This window comes from Lithobates pipiens, unplaced genomic scaffold (genome assembly GCF_037356315.1).
Source record: "Lithobates pipiens isolate NorthernLeopardFrog02 unplaced genomic scaffold, aLitPip1_a1.2 Scaffold_8, whole genome shotgun sequence".
NCBI classification, from domain to species: Eukaryota; Metazoa; Chordata; class Amphibia; order Anura; family Ranidae; genus Lithobates; species Lithobates pipiens.
The window spans coordinates 652,696,893-652,722,666 of record NW_027507903.1 but is presented as its reverse complement, the minus strand read 5'-3'; the positions used below and the strand labels follow the sequence as shown (position 1 = coordinate 652,722,666).

General features: G+C 47.3%; 1 long non-coding RNA gene across 2 annotated transcripts; it reads right to left on the bottom strand.

Annotated features, from left to right (window-relative positions):
* Positions 1 to 1,187: 1,187 nt before the first annotated feature.
* LOC143964202 (uncharacterized) lies at positions 1,188 to 3,642 on the bottom strand. Of its 2 annotated transcripts, none has more exons than XR_013271093.1 (3): positions 2,722 to 3,642; positions 1,512 to 1,872; positions 1,188 to 1,421 (listed from the first exon to the last, which is right to left on the bottom strand). It is a non-coding gene; the product is annotated as an uncharacterized LOC143964202 (long non-coding RNA). The 2 variants fall into 2 exon arrangements; XR_013271092.1 differs by lacking the exon at positions 2,722 to 3,642 and adding an exon at positions 2,205 to 2,275.
* Between the last annotated feature and the right edge of the window lie 22,132 nt (positions 3,643 to 25,774).

Below are 25,774 nucleotides of genomic sequence, written 5' to 3'. Positions count from 1 at the left end.
CCCATGCCATTTTTCTCACTGATTTTCATCCATATTGCCGGGACCAGACATTACATTAAAATTGCAAGCAGTTTTAAATGACTTTTTTTCCATTTAATGTCATTTTGTGCAGGGACTGTTCTAAACACGGGAAACACATGCCACTTCGTAGGAATACTATAGACACCCACCAGGCAGGATATTTAAAGGAATATTTCACATTTTTTTTTCACTTTAAGCGTCATTAAAATCAGTGCTCCCGAAAAAAACACCCGTTTAAAAAAAAAAAAATTTACATTGATCCATGTCCCCTATGGCAGGAGCCGGGTCCCCAAACCTTTTTTAGGACAATAACTTGCATATTAGCCTTTAAAATGACCACTTTTTATTTCGAACGTTCAAGTCCCATAGACTTCAATGGGGTTCTAAAGTTCGTACGAATTTTCGGTCTGTTCGAAGGTTCTGGTGCGAACCGAACCGGTGGGGGGGGGGGGGTGGGGGGTGTTCGGCTCACCCCTAGTCACCACCATCTTCCTTCCGGGTATCACGGCTCCGGCGCTGTGATTGGCTGGAGCCACAATGACGCGACTGCCGCGCATGTGCGCAAGAGCCGCTGCTAACGTCATGATCGCTCAGTGCCCCTGCGTGCCGCTGTCTATGGCGCATGCGCTGTACACAGCGGTGATTGTCTTTTGCAAATATATCCTAAATCATGTAGGTTTAGGAGATATTTCTTGCACCTACAGGTAAGCCTTAATCTAGGCTTACCTGTAGGTCAAAGTGGTCTGTAAGGGTTTACAACCACTTTCAGTATAAAGTTAATTTCTTGTAAAACCACGCATGTCACATTTCTGAAATTATGAGCGTAGTGATGAGTGGATTGGGTTGGGCTTGGAGGAAACAAAGAAAAGCCCAGCCTCAAATCTGCAAATTCCAATCATAGTGACAAACCCAAGAAAAGTTCATGGGCCCCTAATCTTTTTTTTTGGTCTTCCTGGCCTTTCTGGCCACAGGGCACATACATCAATGCAAATAAATAAATAAATATCTTTCAACAGGGAGCAGCTCTTTTAATAAAACTTAAAGGGCAACAATGAAAAAAACTTTAAATCTTTTGTTTTATATATGTGTGTGTGTGTATATAAATAAAAGTAAATGTTGGGGGGATGGGATTATAACGGTGCTGACAACAACTAAATCACAACATATTAAATGAAAATATAATTTATTTTAATTAATACAAAAGGCAAACAGCAACAATCAGAATATAGAAAAAATGGTTAAAATCTTTAGTAGAGCATATACATACAGTACAAGTATTGGGTTTCTGGAGGCCCAAAGAAGGAAAAAGTGGTCACAGGTGAGTGTTGATTCACAACATGTTTTGCCAGTGATGGCTTCCTCAGGGGCCATTGTGAGACCACCACAATAGTAATCCAGCTCTAACATAAGAAGAAATAAAAATAAATATGAGAATACATGAAACGCAAAGAAAAAGATGTCATGACCTCCAGAAAACGCACAGCACATACCTCTATCAGTCCAGAACCACCAGATGGAAGGAATTCTGGGACTAAAATGCCTCCCCAGGTTAGGGAGACAGAGGAAAAGATCAAAAAAAGCCCCAGCTAGCGGATGGTATAGGGGAGACCATTCACAGTTGCAGGGAGTAAATAAAAAAAACAGCTGAAAAAGTAAGAAATAAAAAAGTAAATATATGTATATTCTAAACAGAAACAAACAAGTGTAAGTCCAACAGAGTGAAGCTCTAATAAAAACTTACTATGCTCATAAATGAGAAATGCATGGGTTTAGGGGTGCCTTGGTACCGATGCGGATATATAGAAGAGACCAAAAGTTTTCCCAATTCATAAGCGTTCAACTTAATGAATACTAAAATGCAAAATTAACCATCATTAGGAGGAAGATATTGTTATGTTATTTGCAAATTTCTTTCAGAGTCAATACAATAGATAGTCCATAAAAAAAGTTTCAAATGGACCACTATATTGAGCTGCAGCATGAAGCACTTTAAAAAAATGCCACTTGGCTCAAAAATGTTTAAAGACAAACATAGACAATATGCTGGCTTTAAATAGGGTGCAATCATGCATATTAGAACATCATAAAGGTAATTTAGGAAAAGTTCTCAAAGAGAAGTCAACGCGTAGTATGCACCAATGAAAACAATATAAAGTTAGTAGCCTAAGGCAAAATATTTTTACCTGCGCGTCGGGACCAAAGAGATATGGTCACCCCTAATTTCCAGCCGAGTGATCAATGGACTGGCCGGTGTCTTGTGAAATAGGGTCCTCCATCAGATGCTGTCCCCTGCGTACTGCGCATGCGCAGTACACAGGAGCACAGATTCCGAAAATTGCCGAGGACGAACGGCGCCTGCGCCGTGAGTCCAGGTTCTATCCCCACTATCCAAGTGGACATAGAGTTAGAATAAAAAAGAGCCGAGCGCAGCGAGGCCGAGCCCGAAGCGTGGCGAGCGAAGCTCGCCCGCGAGGGGCCCTCTAAAATTCTAAACCCTATGTCCACTTGGCTAGTGGGGCTACCTCCTCCACTCACGGCGCAGGCGCCGTTCAGCTTCGGAAATTTTCCGAAGCTTCGTCTGCTCCGTACTGCGCATGCGCAGTACGGAGCGGACACATATGGATGGCCGGACACTATTAGGCAGAACACCGGCATTAAATCCCCCCCCCCCCCCCACGCTCACTCGGTGTCTGACATCACCTAGCGATTGCGGATGAAGAAGTCCACTGCGCATGCGCCTGTGTCCGGAACCATGGCTGCCTACAATACCCATGGGTCAAAGCGATCAGCGTCAAATGACGCAGGCAGCATGACACAAACAGATCAGGCCAAGGAAAAGAGGCGTGATCAGATGGAGGTGGCCAGAGCCATGCACCAATGGCAAAGCCAAAGGTGCATGCAGAGAGGTTGAGCCAGGAACCGGATTGATCAGGCCAGCCGAAAAAGGGGACACAAAATGGGCATAAAGCCCTGGGCGTCCATACGACCGTGCATCGGGTCCACCGAAAAAAACATCCAGACTTGGCTATAGGGCAGCCCCAAAAGAAACAGAACCGAGGGTTGAGGACAGAGCCTGCAGATGCCAAACAAGGGGAAAACCTACAAAGGGGAGATCATAAGATTCTCCCAGAGGGAATGCATTGTCTCTGGGACTTCATGTCCCATGATGCTCCCCTCTTGGCTGTTATTGGTCCGTCACCGCAGCCAATGGAGAGGAAGGAGAAACAGAGTGGGCGGTGATCCCCGGGAGCACCGTTCTATCCTCTTCCCCCCAGCTATTTGACAGAAGGGGGGGTGACAGACTGAGCGGCAGGTGGGAGAGGGGTACACGCACCCCCAGCTTCCCCTCCTCCCTTCTCCTCACAACAGCTCCACTCTTCTGCTGTGTCAGCGCTCCAAGTGTGGGGGGGGGGACCCGCAGCCACCCACAACACAGCCACTCCAGTGTCCCCTGTAAGTCTCCATGATGTCAGTGCGGGGGGATTAAAGCCTGCAGCTCCTTGACAATGCAACCCCGCTACAGTTGTAACATGAAAAAATGTGGAAAATTTCCAGGGGTATGAATACTTTTTCAAGACACTGTATATACAGTGTCTCACGAAAGTTAGTACACCCCTCACATTTTTGTAAATCTTTTCATGTGACAACACTGAAGAAATGACACTTGGCTACAATGTAAAGTAGTGAGTGTACAGCTTGTATAACAGTTTAAATTTACTGTCCCCTCAAAATAACTCAACACACAGCCATTAATGTCTAAACATCTGGCAACGTAAGTGAGTACACCCCTAAGTGAAAATGTCAAAATTTGGCCCCAAGTGACAATATTTTGTGTGGCCACCATTATTTTCCAGCACTGCCTTAACCCTCTTGGGCATGGAGGTCACCAGAGCTTCACAGGTCACCACTGGAGTCCTCTTCCTCTCCTTCATGATGACATCACGGAGCTGGCGGATGTTAAAGACCTTGCGCTCCTCTATATTCTGTTTGAGGATGCCCCACAGATGCTTACATTGTAGCAAAGGGGGTCATTTACTATAGCGAAGCGGTGCTAATTAATGCTAATTAGCATGAATTCACGCAAAAATTGTATTCACTATACTGCTGGTGAGAAAATACTCCAAAAATCGAATTTACTATAGTTCCCTAAATCCGAATAGCGCCCGAACCCTTACACTGCTAAAACCTGGAGAATTGCACATGGAAATAATGTTTAGAGCATGATATAATTAGCTAAATTGTAGTGAAATATGCGGTATATTATTTAAAGATAATCTGCTTTTAAACTGTGTGAAAAACGGAAAATTGTTACCAATACTTACTGTAATTTTCCTTTCCTGGCCTGCCCTCACGTCAGCACACAATGGGTTAACCCCTTCCTCCAGTCTCTCAGTACCACCTTCTCTTAGCTGATAAAAGGGAGCCCCTCCTCCCCTGCCCTTGTTCCATTACTAGCGGACGAAAGGCTTGTAGGGAGGGGAAAAAGATTGTGCTGACGTGAGGGCAGGCCAGGAAAGGAAAATTACAGTAAGTATTGGTAACAATTTTCCGTTTTCCTGGCCAGCCTCACGTCAGCACACAATGGGATTTGATTTAGCTGATATAGGGTGGGATAACAAAAAGAGTTGAAAAACAACTGGTAATACTGCTTTAGTGAATATTTTATTTTGATTGGAAGGGTGCTGACACCACTGCGCTTCCAAAATTTGATGCACTAGCCGCTGTGACATCTAAACTGTAATGTCTTGTGAAGGTTTCGCAGGAGCTCCAACTAGTGGTCCTGCATATGTATGTCTTCAACCGATATTTTAGCAGAAGCTGCCCATGAGGCTGCCACCCCTCTTGTAGAATGAGCTCTAATAACTTGTGGAGGAGTCAGTCTCTGTTTCTCATATGTGAGGCTTATCACCTTGGTGATCCAGGTAGCTATGGTTCTAGCTGATGCCGCTTCTCCTCTTCTAGGTCCTGATGGCAGGATGAACAAGGTATCTGTTTTGCACATCTGTAGAGAGCGGTCTAAGTAGGTTGAAAATAAGTTGACCATGTCCAACGGTCTGAGATCTAGTTCCCCCGTTTGTCTCGGTGGTTGTGTGAAGCTGGGTAGGTCCGCCTTCCAATTTACATGGAACTTGGAAACCACCTTAGGGGTTAATGCTGGCGAGGGCCTTAGGATCACTTTGTCTGGGAGAATGATGCAAAAGGGATCTTTGCAAGATAGAGCTGCCAGCTCTGAAACTCTCCTTGCTGATGTTATGGCTGTGAGGAAAATCAGCTTGACTGTCAGGAACCATAGTGGGCATGTCTCTGCAAGCACGAATGGATGTTGGAGCAAAGCTTTTAGCACTGTGCCCAAGTCCTAGGCTGGGAACAGGGACTTCCTTGGTGGTCTTATTCTTATGGCCGCTCTAAGAAATTGCTTTAATAGCGGCTCGTCTGCCCATTTGTGGCCTGTAAAGCAAGACAAGGCTGACACCTGCACCTTTATGGTGTTGTATGCTAAGCCCATAGTTAAAAGCTGACTGTAAAAACTCCAGCACCTGCGCAATGTTTGCGGACAATGGGGAGAAATTTTGTTGTAAGGCGAATTCTGTAAATTTTCTCCAAATCCTGGTGTATGTGGCATTAGTTGTAGCCCTTCTTGACTTCAATAGTGTCGAGATTACCTCCTCTGAGATGCCCTGAGACTGCAGTCTGGCTGATTCAACAGCCATGCTGTCAGTTGCAATCTGTCTGGGTTGGGGTGACACCATTGGTCCTGCTGTAGAAGGTCCCTCTTCATGCGGCAGCCATATTGGGGAAACTGCCGCCATCTGCAGGAGCAGTGGGAACCATGGCCTTCGTGGCCAGAAGGGTAGGATTGCAATTGCATGGACGTTCTCCCTTGCAATCTTTAATATGGTTTTCATTATCAGAGGTACCGGTGGGAAAACGTAGACTAGGGGAAATTCCCACGGGATTGAGAAGGCATCTTGAGCTAGCGCTTCGTTGCAGTGGAATCTTGACACGAACTGGGGTATCTGTGCATTCGCTGGGGTCGCCATCAAATCTATCGAGGGTGTACCCCACCTGTAAAAGATTGTTCTCAGATAGTCCTTGTTGAGTGCCCACTCGTTTTTGTTGGGGAAATCCCGACTCAGATGGTCGGCTATGTAGTTTTGACTGCTCGGAATGTATGCTGCCGTCAAGGCTTCCACATGTGCCTCAGCCCAGGAGAATATCTCGGTTGCCAACTGCAGCAGCGGCAAGCTCTTGGTTCCTCCTTGATTGGTTATATAAGCAACTGCCGTCTGGTTGTCCAACATAAGCTTGACCCGAGATCCCTGAATCAGGCTCTCGAATGCCCGTAGGGCTAGGTATGCTGCTTGTAACTCCAAAAGGTTGGAGTGTCTGGTCTCCCTCCTGCTCCATTTGCCTTGAACCCATCTGCCGAGGCAGTGAGCACCCCAGCCCCAGAGACTGGCATCTGAGGTTATTTGGATCCAATCCCCGGGGCTGAGAGGCATGCCCCGTGACAGAGTTCCTGGCGCTATCCACCACACCAAGCCCTGGCGGATCTGCCTTGGTATGAATATTTTTTGGTGGAGTGATACGCCATCCCACTGGTTCAGAAATGCCGTTTGGAATGCCCTTGTATGGAATCTTGCCCAGGGAACAGCTGGGGTTGCTGCGGTAAACATTCCAAGAAGCGTCATACAGTCCCTCACTGACAGCGACGAGGACTCCATCACGCTGTTCACACAGGCTACTAGCTCGGCTATCTTGCGATGTGGTAGCGAGACCTGCCCTTTGCTTGTGTTGAAAGCAAGCCCTAGGTACTCCATCTCTTGGGAGGGAATCAACTGGCTCTTCTGCTTGTTGATAATCCAGCCAAATTCGAAAAGAATTTTCAGCACCACTTTGCCTTGTGCTGCTAACTCTTCGCTTGCACGGGCCACTACCAAGATGTCGTCCAAGTAGTGGAAACATTTTATGCCCCTCAACCGTATAACAGCGATGGTAGCAAGCAAGATCTTGGAAAAGACTCGAGGTGCTGTGCTGATTCCGAAGGGAAGACATTTGAACTAGAAATGATCTTCCCCTACCATGAATCTCAGATATCTTTGGTGATGCCTGTTGATTGGGACATGAAGGTAGGCATCTGCTAAATCGACTGATATTAGCCAGTCCCCTGGTTGCAGAATTGATATAATTGTAAATATTGATTCCATCTTGAATGTCTTGGGATCGATGTAGTGGTTTAGAGATCTTAGGTCTAAGACCGGTCTGAGATCTCCAGACGCTTTGGGCACCAGAAAAATTGGGGAGTAAACCCCTGTTCCCTGCTGTTTTAGAGGAACCGGCAAGATTGCCTCTTACTGAAGTAATTCGGTCACATATTCTTGCAAGCACCTTTGTTTCTTCTGATCTTGTGGCCATTCTGTCTGGACAAAGATGTCCGGTGTTTTTTCTCGAAACATTATCTTGTACCCTCGCTTGACTGTTTTCTGGACCCATTGGTCCTTGACCTTCTCCGCCCATACCTTCCAAAAGGATGCCAACCTGGCACCTACCCGGGGGTGATGGGCGGTCAACCCGTCAAAAAGACTTCTCCGGTTTTTTAGCGGTCTGAGCGGCCTTAGCCTTCACATTCCGAAGAAAGGAGCTTTGTGAGCCTCTCCATTGGGGTCTTGTATATTCTCGGCCTGGTCTATATGACCTGGCCTCCTGCACCCTTCTGAACTCTGATTGACCTGACCGAGTGGTTTGCTGTCTCCTTTTGGGTCTCTGTGGTAGCAGCCCAGACTTCCCTCCAGTAACTCGTTTAATAGCTTCCTCCAGGGTGTCCCCGAAAAGCATCTTGCCCTTGTATGGAATGTTACAAAAGTGCCTGTTTTGAGGCACTGTCTGCCACCCAATGGCGTAACCAGAGGGCCCTTTTCGCCGTTACTGAAAGTCATAATTCTTGCAAGCAGTTTTACTAGGTCTATAGAGGCTTCTGCCAAAAAGGCAGCTGAGAGATAAAGTTCCTCCATTGCTGAAATGATTCTGGCCATCTCTACGTCAGACTTCAGGGCCATCTCCACATTTGTGACCCAGACCTTCAGAGCTCTGGAGATCGAGGTTAGGGCTATGGCCGGGCTACAAGCTGCTCCAGCAGTTAAATAGATCTTATTTAGATCTGTGTCTGTGCGTCTGTCCATTGGGTCTCTGAAGGTTGTAGAATCCTGCAATGGCAGGGACACCTGCCTTGCTAGGCGCTGCAAGGCCGCATCTACCCCTGGAGGTGACTCCCAAAAGGCAGCATCTGGGGTGTTAAATGGATATAATCTTAAAAAGCGATTTTGTATGTTCGCCTTCCTTTCCGGCTTTCCCCATTCCTCATCGAACAATTCACTGACCTCCATCATGACCGGGAAGGTTGCCCCTTGCCTTTTCAAGTTAGGGAAATATCTCTTAATTTTTTCCGGAGGCTGAGTGTCTTGATCCCAGTCTATGGCCTCCTTCACTGCTACAATGTAAGGGTCTATGAGTTGGAAGTTGAACAAATATTCAGACGGTTCATCAGAGTCTGAAGAATCTTCCGAAGATATTTCAAGCCTTGGTGATGAGTTGCGCTTCTGCTTAGATGCGTTCATGGCTCTAGGCTTAGTCCCGGAGGCACTTACGCCTGCGACCGTCTGCATACTCTCTGTCACCGCCTCCTGAATATAGTCCTTTATCCTACGTGCCTCTGTTTCTCTATCTGTGGCAACATCTCTAATGCATTCTGCGCACAAGAGCTTTTCAGGGCGGATGGCGCTGAACAAGCCCAGCAGAGGCCTTCGGTGGGACGGCCTCTTGTCGCACTTGGTTCTGCCGCCCTAGCTTTCTGAGCATTTTTGCAGCTTGGACTGCCCATTGCTTGGGGTCTATGTCCTGTGCGTGACCCCGATGCATGCGGAGATTTTGAACGGTGGCGGGACTTTATCTTCCGTGACTGTCTTTTTTTAGGACTTCTGCTCCTATAAAGACAAAACACCTTATTAGGCTGGTGTTGTACTCTTTTGTTTTGTGGCCCCCGTAGACCCCTCCTACCTTTCCGACGATCTTCGTGCACTTTGGGGCCGTGGTGAGCTCATACTACAGCAACAAAAGACAGGATATAGAAATAAGAAAAAAGAAGTCCTATTCTATTGCTTTTTTTTTTTTTTTACTGGCCTTTAAAAGAAATAACTTTACCTTAATACTGGATATGGAGTCACTCAGGGTGGCAGCAGATTTGTAGGGTATCTGAAAAGCTGTAAACACATGGTGCAATGCAGTTTGTGAACATGGCTCAGTAAACACTGACACAGCCCAGCCACCCCTCCCCCTCTGTGAAGGAAAACTCACCAATACACCTCTCTCACTAGCTGTGGAAAACAGCACTGGAGCTTCTGGCTCTCCAGGCTTTATAGCCCCACAGCCCCGCCCCCCTGTGAGGTCATCACCAACAGAAAACACAGGGGAGGCGGCTGGCACAGCCCCTAGGAAGCAGGAAAGGAAAGCACAATACTACAGCAATACCACAGCCTAAAAATGGTAAGCTCTTTAAGCCTTAGTATGCCCACATGGCTCCTGCACATAGAGCGTCCAGTGTGATAAAAGGAACTACCTTTATTGTTCTGGACCTTCCGATCCCAGTAGAGGCTTGAACCTGGGTGGGTAGGTTCGGTAGGGGGGTGTAGTCTAATCCACAAGCATGGTGGCCTGGAGTCCGACCAAAAAAAAGGAACAAGGGCAGATGAGGAGGGGCTCCCTTTTATCAGCTAAGAGAAGGTGCTACTGAGAGACTGGAGGAAGGGGTTAACCCATTGTGTGCTGACGTGAGGCTGGCCAGGAAAAGTGATTTCTACACTGAAATATCTGTAAAAGTCTGACAAGTGAAAAATTCCCTGTTTTGGACAACTAGGTGCCAACACAACTGAGCATGCTCAGACCTGCAAATATCACTAATTTTAACTCCAGTGTCTTTTTTACCCGGCTCTATAGAAAATACCGAAATGAGGGCTAATTAGAGAGCATTTTTTGGAAGTGAAAATCTGCTCTATGATAGTCCAATGCAAGTTTTAGCCATTGATTCTAATGGAACGATTGTAACTTTCCCCAAAAACAAAAAACCTTTTAATGTTGAGATTAAATGTATCTTTCTGTGAAATAAAATTTCCATTTGCAACATTGTTGCTACTACATAAAATATTTAGTTTTTAAGAATATTAGAATGTGGAATGTTTTGATGTTTTGGTAAAATATATTTTTCTCTGTCACTTTGACTTGTTACTCTCCATCTCACAACAATCTTCTTTACCCAAAACTCACACCGGTGTCTTTACAATCCACAAACAATATCACTGCTGATACAAATTTAAAATGAATCCCATTTTTTGTGCTTTTTATTATTTTCAAATATTCATAATTTGAGCCCAAAAAAATGTGATATGTGTACCAACATCAGAAATCAAATGTAATTCCCAAAAATGTGAGGGTAATATCACTATTCTGCACTCACCCACAAAAATTCACCAAATGTCACATAATAAATCAAGAAGAATAACTACTGAGTAATGTAATTCCATCACCTGTCCAAAGAAATGCAGTAGTTATGTGCTTTTATGTGTATTTATGTGTAGGAGGTTTTATCACAGATGGCAGCTCCATGGCTTAGAGGTTTGAACTTCTGCTTAGCATCCCTGAGTGTCTGGGTTGAAATCCCCAACATCCTGCTTCATGTGGAGCACTTGTCTCATCTCCTGGGTCCTATAACTATGTCTAAATGTAGTATTTATGTGTAGGGGGTTCCACCACCATTGTAAATCTTGCCAGATACACTACTTAGCCAAAAGAATTGGGACGTCTGCCTTTACACACACATGAACTTTAATGGCAGCCCAGTCTTAGTCCGTAGGGTTAAAGTTTGATTTGGCCCACCCTTTGCAGCTAGAACAGCTTCTGGGAAGGCTGTCCACAAGGTTTAGTGTGTCTATGGGAATGTTTGACCATTCTTCTAGAACTAGCGGCCCTCCAGCTGTTGCGAAACTACAAGTCCCATCGTGCCTGTGGGAGTCATGCTTGCAACTGTCAATCTTGCAATGCCTCATGGGACTTGTAGTTTTGCAACAGCTGGAGGGCCGCCAGTTTGAGACCCCTGTTCTGGAAGCACATTTGTGAGGTCAGGCAGTGATGTAGGATGAGAAGGCCTGTATTGCAGTCTCTGCTCTAATTCAGCCAAAAGCTGTTCTATCAGGTTGAGGTCAGGACTCTGTGCAGGCTAGTCAAATTTCTCCACCCCAAACTTGCTCATCCATGTCTTAATGGACCTTGCTTTGTGCACTGGTGTGCAGTCATGTTGGAACAGGAAGGGGCCACCCCCAAACTGTCCCCACAAAATTGGGAGCATGAAATTGTCCAAAATGTCTTGGTATGATGATGCCTTAAGAGTTCCCTTCACTGGAACTAAGGGGCCAAACCCAACCCCTGAAAAACAAACCCCCCACACCATAACCCCCCCTCCACCAAATGATTTGGACCAGTGCACAAAGCAAGGTCCATATAGGCATGGATGAGCGAGTTTGGGGTGGAGGAACTTGACTGGCCTGGACAGAGTCCTGACCTCAACACAACAGAACACCATGGGGATGGATTAGAGTGGAGACTGTAAGTCAGGCCTTTTCATCCAACATCAGTGCCTGACCTCACAAATGCACTTGAAAGAATAGTCAAACATTGCCATAGACACACTCCTAAACCTTGTGGATGGCATTCCCAGAATAGTTGAACCTGTTGTAGCTGCAAAGGGTGGGCCAAATTAATTTTGAACCCTACGGACTAAGACTAGGATGCCATTACAGTTCATGTGCATTTAAAGGCAGGCGTCCCACTACTTAGGCCAATATATTGTATATTGTTTGTGACACTGAGCATGGATATGGACTTAGGTCTGGTTCACACCACAGAGATGCAGACACTATGTATGAGGCTGCCTGCTGGCTTAGTGGGTAGCAATGCTGTCTAACAGCACTGGGGTTGCTGGTTCAATTCCCCAACAACTAATGCTTGTGTTGAAGTTTATGTGTTCTCCCTGTGTGGGTTTCTCACTATAATCCAAAGACATGCTGCCATTTTATTTGGCTCCTGTGGAAATAATCTCTAATGTAAGAAAGTTAATTTTGGACTTTAGATTGGAAGCTCATTGTAGCCAGGGGGTGATGGTAATGGGGGTTATTTACGAAAGGCAAATCCACTTTGCACTGCAAAGTGCACTTGAAATTGTACTGAAAGTGCACTTGGAAGTGCAGTCACTGTAGATCTAAGGGGAAGCTCTGCTGATTTTATAATCCAATCATGTGGAAGCTAAAATGCTGTTTTTTATTCTCCTTGCATGTTCCCCTCGGATCTACAGCGACTGCATTTCCAAGTGCAATTTGCACTTGTAGTGCAAAGTGGATTTGCCTTTTGTAAATAACCCCCAATGTTTGTTAGCACTAATCATGCCCAGGGGACTTGGACATTTAAATTTGTAGGGTTTACACTGCACAGGTACATATGCTTAGAAAACTGTTGCTTTGTGGATGCAAATACACTTCGATCTTTGGCCTGTAGTTGGAGATTTGATGCACATAGCCAAGGGCTAACAGAGGAGCAGATAGTATTATGTGTTCTGCCCATCATGTGCAATCACTTTAGACATACATGAACAGACAGATTGTAAGATACTGGTGGGTGTGTACTTTTATTGGGCGTGTACTTTTATTGGGCGTGTGTCAGTGTGCTAACACTACAACCTCTCTTATATAAAGGGCTGCAGTAGGGGGGTTTGTTTGGCCTGAGAAGGTCAGGGATTTTTTTTGCCTGTGAATTGTGGGGAGGAAAAGGAGGACCTAAGAACAGGCCAGAATCTTCCTTATAGAGTGCCGCTCGGCCTCCTGACTTACGATCGGGTGTCATATACACCTAGGTTTTGAGTGGGGGGCGGGCCCTGGATAAACGAGAAGCCAAAGAAAGGCTGAACCAAAGAGGACGTTACCATGTTGCGGGGTCCGATGCGTTTGAAAGATTCTATGAGAATCCAGGTGAAGCCTGAATATTGTGGTGAAGTGGGTCTGAAGACGATCGCTGTGGATGTTTTACAGAAGTTGCTGAATTTACAGGTCAGTGATATATTTGCTCTCCAAAGATTTTGTGGCCAGTGGTCAATACGATGTTTCTTTTCATACTGAGGATACCTGCCAAGCTGCATATGAGAATTGGGTGAAGGCGGATCTGGGAGGAAATTTGCTAACTAAGAAGATGGACGTCCGTTTATTGTTTGATCCTGGATTGAAGACCATGACTGTACATTGTTATAATCCTTTTTTGGAGCTGGAATTGGTGAGACAATTTTTGTTGCACTATTGTGTGGGGGCTGATAGAGAAGGGAACCTTAATAACTAGTATGACATGTATAGAGGTACGCATCAGGTTTTTGTGGCATGTCACCCTCCCCTGGCATTTACCATTGCTTGGGAGTGGTGTACTGTTTTCTATTCTGGGCAATCCCGGTATTGCAGGAGGTGCTTTCAGTATGGACATATTCCTGAGGAATGCCCTTCTAAGCATTGGTGTAGAGTGTGCTCTAAGCCGGGACACAATGCAGCGGATTGCAAGGAAAAGAAATGTGACCTATGTGGTGCAGGGGAGCATATGGTCAGAAACTGTCCGAAAATAGTAGGGAGGAAGATGTTCTCATATGCGGAGGCTGTGCAGAGATGGTGGTTTACAGGGCAGAATGTGAGCCAAGAACCAGAGGAGCAGGAGACTGAGCGGGTGGATGAAAGGGGTGAGCAGGTGGCTGGCACGGAAGGTGGAAAGGCACCGATTCCCCCCCAGACGCTAAAAACCCCACTAGTAGCTCCAAGGAAGGTGTCGGACAGGAATTGCAAGGGAGTATGGGTAAAAGTGGAGTGAATATTAATCTGACAGAGGGGGATAATGAGATGCAGGTTGGTGAGGAAGAAGCTGTGGCAGAAGAAGGCATGGAGGGAGGAGGGCGGAGTGTGTGAAGAGTTGATATCTTTGATAAAACAGATGGAGGCAGAGCAGAAGAATCGATATGTAGATGAGGTTGGTGAGTGGGCTAAGGATATGGAGGTGCTGGAGGTGAGGAGGGAGGGGTCAGGATCAAAAGATCTTTTTACTGCCACTCAAAGACCAGGGCCTGAGGTGGAGCAGGGGAGTGCGACATGGAGAAAGAAGACTAAATGGGACTTGTCTCTGGGTTTGAGCCCAGGTGGCGGTGTGTGTGTGTGTGTACTGCCAAGTTTAAGTATGAATTCTCAAGTGTCAGATGTTTCAAATGGAACAACATCACCATTGGGCTTGGTAGGTTCTCATGCTATGTAATATTTGGAGAATGAATCAGTTGATCCTTGTATAAAAGGCACAGGGAACGGAAGTGGAAAAGAGCATCCTGAGGGAGGGGTTTATTGTTTTCTGCAGGATTTTTTGATCATTCTCATGGCTTTATCTATATGTAGTAGTGTGAATGTGCGTTCGATTGGATCTGTCTATCGTCGTGCAGCTGTTTTGTCTGAGTTGGCTAAGATTGAATGTGATGTTTTGTGTTTGCAAGTGTGGTTTGTGGTATGCTGCAGGCCATGGGGACTGGTCTGCAGGACCAGCGGTTTGGTCTTGTGCTGCGGAAAATAAAAGTGAAGGGGTGGGGATGCTCTTGAGAAAACTCAGAAATTAAAGTTGAATCATGGGAGGAAGTGGTGATGGGACGAGTTCTGCGTGTAATGTTTACCTACCTGGAAGAATCCTTTGGTATGTGTTTATGCACCAGTGTGAAAAAAAAACTGCCAGGATGGGTTTTTGTTCTAAATTTTGAGGCTCTGCCTTGTGGGGAGAGGAAAGACCATTGTTGGAGACTTTAATCTTATTAGGACTGCGGAAGATAGAGTAGGCCAAGGGGAAAGTCGGACCAATGTCACCAGCACAGCTTTTAATGCAATTTTGCAGGATTTTTGTTTGCAAGATGGAGTGGTTTGCTACTATGGAAATGGTAAAGCCCTCGCAACCTTTTTTTCAGATACGGGAAGCGTGAAATCCCAAATTTACTTTATTTTAGGTTCCAGGGCACTTAAGGTCTCAGAGTGGGAGCAATGGGAGGAGTCTTACTCTGACTACCAGGTTTTGGTGGGAAAGTTTATTTTTGATCAAGATGTCAAGACTGGAACTCCTTCGATAGCTCAGTTGGTAGAGCGGAGGACTGTAGAGGAAAAGATGTCAAGACTGGAAGAGGAATCTGGAAATGAAGTAATCTGCTATTGGAAGACCAAGGGATTTTTGATAAGTTTGCTCTGCAATACAAAGTGTGGCTGGGAAGGAAGGTGGATTTTGATTTCTTTTTTGAGTGGTGGGATTGGCTGAAGGAGCGAATCAAGCTCTTTTCTTCAGGCAGGTGTGAAGAAGGCAAGGAAAGAGAAACAAGAAAGGAGGGCTCTCCAGCATAGGTTGAGACTCCTGCTTAAATTAAGGTGGGGGGCTGGGAGTTAGAAGAGGAGATTGGAAAGCTTCGGGAGGAGATAAAGAAAGCTTGGGTGATCAGAGGGAAGAAGTTAATCTTCCAAGCTAAAGTGAAGGACATGGAGGAAGGAGAGACATGTTTGCGATTCTTCAAGAAGCTCTTGAGGTTGATGAAATCTGTGATGGTGCAGGGACAGGAGGTGAATGGTGAGAAGGCGGTTGAGGCAGTGAAGGGGTTTTATATGGATTTGTTTGCAGGCAGACGTGGAGTAAGTGCTGAGGAGATGCGAGAGTATTGCGAGAAAGTGGATGCAAGATTGTCTGAAGAGGATAGGTTTGGTATGTGTGGGGTTGTGTCTGAGGAGGAAGTGAGGCGAGTGATAGATTGGATAAACAAGAATAAGACTCCTGTTAAGGATCGGTTGACTGTTGAGTTCTTTTGTAAAGCGTGGAAGGTGATGAAGAATGAGGTGTGTGAGTTGGTGAGGCTGGTGTTTTAAAGTGGGGGAGATGCCAAAGTCCTCAAGGGAGGGGGTGATTACCCTCATCTATAAAAAGGGCGACGAGAGAAACATTCGGAATTGGTGGCCAATTACACTGTTGAACGTTGACTGCAAGATTGTGGCAAGGTTGGTTGCCGATTGAGTCAAGCTTGTGGTTGGCAAAGTGATTGGGGAGCAGCAGGTGTGTGCGGTTCCTGGTCGGTGGATTTCCAACAACCTATCGTTACTGAGGGATGTTGTATACTACGCACAATGTAACAACTTGCCATGCCTTCTAGAGTCGATTGACCTTGAAAAGGCCTTCAACAAAGTCTCCCATCAGTTTTTGTTTCAGATTCTAGAGGTCCTAGGGTTTCCAGACCAGCTGATGGTTATCAGAGGACTACACAAAGGTGTCTCAAGTCAGGCTTTGGTCAACGGTACCCTAGGGGGAGTATCCCTGTGATGTCTGGTGTTAGGCAGGGGTGTCCCCTGTCGCGTTTAATGTTCATCTGCGTGATGGAGCCATTACTGAGTGCAGTGAATGAAAAAGGACAAGGCATTCAAGGGTGTGTTTGTTCCTGGCAGTGGTGGAAGGAGTGTGAAAGTATTGGGGTACATGGATGATGTTGTGTTGGTGGCTGGTGGAATGTCTGATGTGCAGCGTGGAAGATTGCAGGCGAGGTCTGTTCTGCAGTGTGTCTGGGATGAGTGTGAATTAGAGTAAGTGTCAGGTGTGTAGTTAGGGCCGTGAGGTGGAGGTGAATGAGGGACGGAGTGAGAAGGTGGAGAGTATGCAGGTGCTGGGTGTGTGTTTCGACAGGGAGTTGAGGGGAAGTCTTCATTTTCAGAAGGTGACTGAGCAAGTGGAGGAAAAGTTGTCTGTGGCAGATGAGTGAATTGTCCTGCACCGGGAAAGTTCTGATCATCAAGTAAGTGATCCTTATGATAATGTTGTATGTCTGTTATCTTCCTGCCTCCTGATGGTTGGGTGAGGAAGATGACGAGGCTACTGTTCTTCTTTTGGGGAGGGAGGATGGAGAAGTGTGCAAGGGAGAAGATTACTAAACCAAGGGCCAACGGTGGCTTCGGACTTCCAAAGATCGGGGACTTTTTGATGTTGCATTACTGGGTCACATTGGTAAGGACCCTAAGAGGTAATGGAATCGGGAAGGAGATGATGCAGTACCTTGGAGGAAGGTTGTTTACAAGATGGGGGCTCTACAGGTGGGCCCTGGAAAAGCCACAGGCATGGGTCGTTCCTCCGTATATTTTGGTCTTAACCAAGATCTGGGAAGGATGGAGGTTGGGGGGTTTGGGGAGGGAGGTTGACAAAAAGAAACTTAAAGCTTGGATTGCTGGGGAGATTTTTCCTAAAAGGATACAGTACTTAGGAGAGAAGGAAAGTGTGCAAATTTGTAACAGTATGAACACAAGAGGAGTGACTAAGTGCTGGGAAAGTTGAAGGGCTTCCTGAGGGAGGTGGTGGGGGTGTTTTTTGTAAAGGAGGAAATGGTGGTTCTGGGTTTGTGCAGACTGGAGAAAAATGCAGCCAGGAAGGCGTGGTGCTTTTCTGTTGCCCACAAGGAAGTGATGTGGGATGTTAATATATGGGTAGGAAGGAAGAGGTTCATCTCCGTAGAAGATAGTGAGTTTGTTTTTGGCTAGGATTAGGGATGAGCCGAACACCCCCCCGGTTCAGGTTCGCACCAGAACTTTCGAACGGGCCGAAAATTTGTGCGAACTTTAGAACCCCATTGAAGTTTATGGGACTCGAACGATCAAAATAAAGTGCTAATTTTAATGGCTAATATGCAAGATATTGTCCTAAAAAGGGTTTGGGGGCCTGGCTTCTGCCCCAGGGGACATGGGTCAATGCCTAAAATGATTTTAAAAACTGCAGTTTTTTCGGGAGCACTGATTTTAATGATAATTAACCACTTCAATACAGGGCACTTTCGCCCCCTTCCTTCCCAGCCCAATTTTCAGCTTTCATCGCTCTAGCGCTTTCAGTGACAATTGCGCGGTCATGCTACACTGTACACAAATGAAATTTTTATCATTTTGTTCACACAAATAGAGCTTTATTTTGGTGGTATTTATTCACGACTCCGTTTTTTATTTTTTGCGATATATAAGCGCAAAAATTACGGAAATTTGGAAAAAAACAATATTTTCTTTTTTCTATTTTAAAAGAAATCCAATAAAATTAAATTTTGTCATAAATTTAAGCCAAAATGTATTCTGCTAAATGTTTTTGGTAAAAAAAAAATTCCGTTAAGTATATAATTGGTTTGTGTGATCACAGACATATGTACGCAAATGATCATGTACATATGTGTGCAGATAATCATTGGGACATGTGATTTTAGTGGGACATATGTGGGGGACACGTTTTTATTAGGGACATGTGTGTTTTGGGGACATATGTGGGGACATTGTGTTTATACTGTGTGGTGTGTTTACACTGTGTGGTGTGTTGTGTGTTAACACTAGACTGGTGATCAGTGAGTAAAAAGCTGTAAAAAATGGCTCATACTCACTGATCATCATCCGGCTGCAGCGATCTGCTCTCCTCTCCTCTCCTCTCCTCTCCTCAGCGATGACTTGTGTGAGGAGAGGAGGAGCCGATTGCCTAGCAACCGGCTGTTTGTTTACATCACATGACGGCCGTGATTGGACATGGCCGTCATGTGATCAGGAGGGCCAATCACAGAGCCCTCCTGCCGATCTGAGATGTGCCGTGTCTGGGTGACACGAGCACATCGGGATCGCGCTCCTTCTGAAGGATGTTCCTGAACGTCCTATCAGAAGTAGACGGCTCCCACCCGGTCGTATATGTGCATTGGCTGGGTGGGAAGTGGTTAAAGTAAAAAAAAAGTGAAATATTCCTTTAAATATGGTGCCTGGGGGGTGTCTATTGTATGCCTGTGAAGTGCCACGTGTCTCCCGTGTTTAGAACAGTCCCTGCACAAAATGACATCTAACGGTAAAAAAAGTAATTTAAAACTGCTTGCGGTTTTAATGTAATATCTGGTTCTGGCAATACAGATGAAAATCATTGAGAAAAATGGCATAGGTAGCCCCCCTGCCCATTACCAGCCCCTTTGGGTCTTGTACGGATATTAAAGGGGAATCCCGTACCCATATTAAAAAAAAGGAAAGGCTTGGGGCCCCCAGGTCCTATATACTCAGAACAGGCAGTGCAAACAAGACAGGGACTGTGTAGGTTTGTTATGTAAAGTAGAATCTGTTTGTAATTTTGAACTGGTACATTTTTAAAGTGTAGCTCCAGTCAAAAAACTATTTTTAAGCTTTTTGGAAAACATGGGGAAGGGTTATCACCCCTGTATTTTTTTTTTGCCGTCCCTTTTTTTTCATCTCACTTCCTGTTGTCTCCTTCCGTTTGCAAGTAGGAGACGTTTGTAAGTTGGATGTTTGAAAGTAGGGGCCTGCCTTATATGCTCTGCAGAAATGACGGAACAAGGTGTTGGTGTTGCCACAACACTATAAGCCCTCAAAATGACTCTTGGTGGGCGCTGGAGATCCCTGCTGTGAACGATTATATCAAGAATTGTAATTGCATGCCATTGTTCAACAGGGGCTTAAAAATTGGGCCTGTGGTGGTGCTGGTGCCACAACACTATACGTCCTCACAGTTACTCTCGGTGGGCACAGGAACGGGCCCTACTGCAAAATATTATATCAAGAATTGTAACTACATGCCCCTGTTAAACAGGGGCTGAAAAATTGGGCCGTAGGCGCTGGTGCCACGACACTGCAGCCTCTCCCATATACTCTGTAGTGCAGGAATGAGACCTGCTGCAAAGCATTGCATCAAAAATTGTAATTACATGCCCCTGTTAAAAAAAAGGGCTGAAAAATTGGGCTGGTGGCATCACCCAGAACCAAAAATGTTCTTCCAAGATATCAGCGGAGGAGGAAGAAGCTAGACAGTCAACATAACAGGACAGTCACTCAGCATCAGCATAGGCAGTCTTGAAGGGATGTGATATTTAAAAAAAAAAAATATTCGGTTACATCAGCTTCAGGTGCCTGGTAGCTGGTGGTAATCCAAGACTGATTCATCTTTATGAAGGTCAGTCGATCAACCGAGTCGGTGGACAGGTGCACCCTCTGATCGGTTACAAAGCCACCAGCAGCACTGAAGGTGCGTTCCGAAAGAACGCTGGATGCAGGACAGGCCAGTAACTCAATTGCATACTGTGCAAGCTCTGGCCAGTGATCCATCCTCAAGACCCAGTAAGCCAGAGGATTTTCGGTGGGAAAGGTGTCCAAGTCTGACCTTGCCCCTAGGTATTCCTGCACCATGTAAATCAGACGTTGGCGATGGTTGCTGGAACCAATCATACCTTGGGGCTGCGGACTAAAAAATTGTCTGAACACATCGGTCAGACGGACACCTTCTCCACCGCTCCTTCTGTGACTGACCAAAGCCTCAGCAACAGGTTGTCCAGGACCAGGAGTTTGTAGCCTCCCAATCTCTGGGAACGCGTTGCACAGACCTTTCTGCAAGGCCTCCCGGAGATGTCTCACCTCTGCTCCCTCTGCGATGGCAAGATAAGGTCAGCAACCTTACCCTTGTACCATGGATTAAGGAGAGTGGCCAGCTAGGAGATTGTCTCTCTCCTTGATCCGAAGAATACGAGGATCCTTCCGCAGGCTTTGCAGGATCAGGGAGGCAATGCAGCGTAGGATAGCTGAGGAATTCGGTCCGGAGTCCTCTGGGTCACTAAGAACATGAACGGCAGCCACCTCCTCCCAGTCACGTACAAGTCCATGTGTTTCTTGGGACTGTAAATCATCCCTAAAAGACTGCTGCTGCTGAGTGCCAGGCTCCACCTCCATGCTGACACAATCCTCCTCCTCCTCCTCTTCCTGTGTGATGGGTGGGACAGCAGGAACACTGTCTGGATAAAGGGAGCCTTGAGAGGCAATGAAGTCCTCCTCTTCCTGCCTCTGTTCTGCCTCAAGTGCCCTGTCAATTATTCCACGCAGTGTATGCTCCAACAGGTGAACAAAAGGTAGTGTCACTGATGCATGCACTCACTGCTCACCATCCTTGTGGCCTCCTCAAACGGTGACAGGACAGTGCATGCATCCCTGATCATGCCCCACTGGCGTGGTGAGAAAAACCAAGCTCCCCTGTCCTGGTGCCGTAGTCGCACACGTACTCATTGATGGCCCTCTGCTGCATGTGCAGCAGCTGCAGCATGGCCAACGTTGAGTTCCACCTGGTGGGCATGTCACATATAAGGAGGTTCTTGAGCAGGTTCAACTGCTTTTGGAGCTCAGCCAGCCGAGTACTGCCATTAAATGATCTGCGGAAATGCACACAGACTTTTTTGGCCTGCCTCAGGACACCCTGTAAGCCCGGGTACCTGCCCAAGAACTGCTGCACCACCAGGTTAAGGATGTGAACCACACAGGGCACTGTCATGGTTATGCAGTTATCTTCCTGTGTTTGCTTACCTTCCCTCATGTCTTCAGACTAAGAAGCCAGCTACTTCCACCTGGTGGTTTTTATAACCTCTCCTCTAAGCATAGCTCCACCCCAGGCCCTATCAGGGAGCCCTATATAAACCTGTGCACTGCAGGGCTCAGTGCTGATCAACCATTGTGTAGCCTTTGTGTATTAGCTTCCTGTTTCCTGTCGTGTGCTCTGCTACTGATTTCCGTTACCGACTTTGGCGTGTTCTGACTATCCCTGCTTGCCTGTGACCCTGACCTTTTGGCGTGTACCCGACTATTCTGTTCTGCTTGTGGCCCCGACCTTGGCTTTGTCCCTCACCATCCCTATCCTCCTGTTGCCTACTGTGGGTGTGAGCTGGGGGACCCTGGGGGTCGCGACCTGGAGCCAGTTGCAGCCAAGACCATCTTCACCACTCGAAGCTCTGGTGAACACCAGCTGGCTCTTAGACTCCGCGCCCCAGGGAATCTCACGCTCTATCCCCAGTGGGATCTGTCCCCGTCTGCAGCAGTCAGCCGTAGGGTCCACGACCTTGCGGTGCACTCCGCATCCCTACGGTGTGCACCTGTCACCTCGCCTCAAGGTGACCTGACAGTTTGATCAGCCATGGACCCGGCTGACGTGCCGCTTCCTGCAGATGATCCATTGCAGAGCTTAGTTCGGCAACTTGAGACCCAAGAATCGCATCAGACCCAGGTGATGCAATTCCTTCAGGATTTGGCATCCCGTTTTGATCAGGTTCAGGCCTCATTAGGACCCCCGGTTCAACAACCTCAACCGCTATCTGCCGCTGCACCTATCGCATCAGTCGCAGCCACACATTCATTACAACTACCAGCTCCGGTCCGTTTCTCTGGGGACTCCAAGGCTTGCAGGGGGTTCCTTAGCCAGTGCACAATTCATTTTGAACTTCTGCCCCAAGACTTCCTGTCCGATCGGGCAAAAGTCGCATATATCATATCCCTCCTGTCCGGCGAGGCGTTAGCCTGGGCCGCTCCTCTGTGGGAACTGAATGATCCAGTGGTTTCTAACCTGTCTGATTTCTTGAAACTTTTTCGGAATATCTTCGAGGAACCGGGTCGTGTCTCCTCTGCGGCTAGCGCTCTTTTACGTCTCCGTCAAGAGTCCGCTTCCGTGGGACAGTATGCTCTTCAGTTCCGTATCCTCACAGCTGAATTGAGCTGGAATAATGAGGCCCTAGTTGCAACCTTTTTACATGGCCTCTCTGATAGAGTGAAGGATGAATTAGCAGGAAGATCTCTTCCTGCTGATCTGGACAGTGTCATCACCTTGTGTAACCAGATCGATATTCGCTTTCAGGAGAGGGCCCTGGAAAAAAGACGCCAGCACTCCCCGTTCTTTAGGCAGCCTGAGTCCCCAGTCCCTTCTCCTCGATCCGAGGAGCACCCCCTGCCTACCGAGGAACCTATGCAGTTGGGCTGGACTAAGTTATCTCCCGAAGAACGCGCTAGGCGCAGAACTCTGGGCCTATGCCTCTATTGTGGGGCCAAAGGTCATTTCCGTGACACTTGTTCTCTTCGCTCAGGGCTAATACATCTGGAAGGTGGAGTATTAGACCCTGAAATATCACCTTCACCTTCTCGTCTTCTCCTTTCTGTGTTGCTTCATGTCAGTGCTTCCTCTCGTTCGGTCTCAGCACATCTGGATTCCGGAGCCGCTGCCAATTTCATGGATTGGGAAACTGCATCCTCCATGAGACTTACCCTTTTGCCCCTTACAACACCATTGGTGGTCTTGGCGATTGATGGCACGGTCCTCCCAGAGGGCCCTATCCGCTTCCAGACTATTCCTGTTAAGATGTCAGTAGGGACCCTCCACCAGGAGTGGATTTCCTTCCTTGTCTTACCTAAGGCTTCATCTCCTATCATATTAGGTCTTCCTTGGTTTCGGCTCCATTCTCCACACGTTGACTGGTCTGCTGGACAGATCCTGGCTTGGGGTTCCTCCTGTTCCTCTTCCTGCCTACTCAAGGGTACCCCAAAGGAGAAATTTCCTGTTTCCACCATCCCAGTATCGTCTGCTTTTCCTGCTGTATATAGCGATCCCTGCGATACGTCCTGCAATAGTCGGACTGGTGCAGTCTCTGGGTCATGTGGTACTCTGGATGAGGAGCCCACCTATGAACCTGAGTCGATCATTCACTCCAGTTCGCATAACCATTTACCTTTGCCTGTCCCTAATCTCCCTTGGACACACCGCCAGGTTAACTTGTCTGCAAGTTCCAGAGTCACTATGCCTTGTGATGCGATGGTCGCTACATCTGACTATACTATTCAGTCGGCCTCTGCACCACTTATGCCAGTCCAGCCCATGCCCAATGAGCTTCCTGCTTCTTGTTCAGGACCTTCTGTGATCCAGCCTCACCCTACTGCTACTATGTCCGTTCAAACCCATTTAAGAGGCTCAATCCGGCCAGGAGGGGTTTTCAATCTTTTCTCAGGGTTCTCTGCATTCTGTTTCTGTTTCAGCTACCCAGCTTGACTCTTGTGACATGTCACTTTCTAACCAACCTGACCTCAGGGATCCACTGACCTCTGCCCAGTCTGGTGGTCCGGTTATGGATGCCCAACTCATCTTTAAGGGTCTGGGGGACCCTGCTCAGACTCCTGATCTTCTCATGCCCCTACCCATTCCTAAAAAGCCTTTAGTCCTCAAGTCCCCTCGTCCTCTCCCTACCTCTGTTTCAGTCTCTGAGGATAATCTAAAATACGAGGTTAGTCAAGTTTTGGATTCCCGACTCCGTAAAGGCTTTCTTCAATACCTCGTACTTTGGAAAGGGTTGGGCCCTGAGGAGAGGTCTTGGATCACTGCATCTGAGGTCTTTGCTCCCTGTCTGTTAAGGAGGTTCCATCTGGAGTTTCCCTTTAAGCCTGGACCCAGGCTGGGAAGGGGGAGGCCTCGTAAGAGGGAGGGTACTGTCATGGTTATGCAGTGATCTTCCTGTGTTTGCTTACCTTCCCTCATGTCTTCAGACTAAGAAGCCAGCTACTTCCACCTGGTGGTTTTTATAACCTCTCCTCTAAGCATGGCTCCACCCCAGGCCCTATCAGGGAGCCCTATATAAACCTGTGCACTGCAGGGCTCAGTGCTGATCAACCATTGTGTAGCCTTTGTGTATTAGCTTCCTGTTTCCTGTCGTGTGCTCTGCTACGGATTTCCGTTACCGACTTTGGCGTGTTCTGACTATCCCTGCTTGCCTGTGACCCTGACCTTTTGGCGTGTACCCGACTATTCTGTTCTGCTTGTGGCCCCGACCTTGGCTTTGTCCCTCACCATCCCTATCCTCCTGTTGCCTACTGTGGGTGTGAGCTGGCGGACCCTGGGGGTCGCGACCTGGAGCCAGTTGCAGCCAAGACCATCTTCACCACTCGAAGCTCTGGTGAACACCAGCTGGCTCTTAGACTCCGCGCCCCAGGGAATCTCACGCTCTATCCCCAGTGGGATCTGTCTCCGTCTGCAGCAGTCAGCCGTAGGGTCCACGACCTTGCGGTGCACTCCACATCCCTACGGTGTGCACCTGTCACCTCGCCTCAAGGTGACCTGACAGGCACATAGATCAGTTGTCCTCGTCGGAGGGCGGAGAGGAGGTTGGAGCCATTGCCGTAAACCACCATTCCTGGCTTAAGCTGGCATGGTGTCAACCACCTCTTGGCCTGCCCCTGCAGAGCTGCCAAAATATCTGCCCTAGTGTGGCTTCTGTCCCCTAAACAAACCAGCGCAAGCATGGCATGGCATCTTTTTGCCTGCGTACTTGCGTTGCCCCTTGAACGGCTACGGAGCACCGCTGGTTCCGAGGACAGAGCACTGGAAGAGGCCATGGAGGAAGAAGAGGAGGGGGTGGAGGAGAGAGGTGCGTCACAACCAGTAGTAGCATTTTGGAGGCTTGGTGGCAGAACAACCTCCACTAGGACTGCACCTTGTCCTGCATCCTTCCCAGCTGCCAGAAAAGTGACCCAATGGGCTGTGAAAGACCGGTAATGTCACTGTCCATGCCTGCTGGACCATGAGTCAGCGGTAATATGCACCTCACCGCTGACCGCCCTGTCCAGCGAGGCAAGGACATTGCCTTCCACATGCCAGTAGAGAGCCGGAATTGCCTTCTGTGAGAAAAAGTGGTGTTTGGGGTCCTGCCACTGAGGAACTGCACATTGCACAAACTCACAGAAGGGGGCCAAGTCTACCAACTGAAAAGGCAGCAGTTGAAGTGCTAGCAATTTAGCCAAGCTAGCATTCAACCGCTGGGCATGTGGATGGCTGT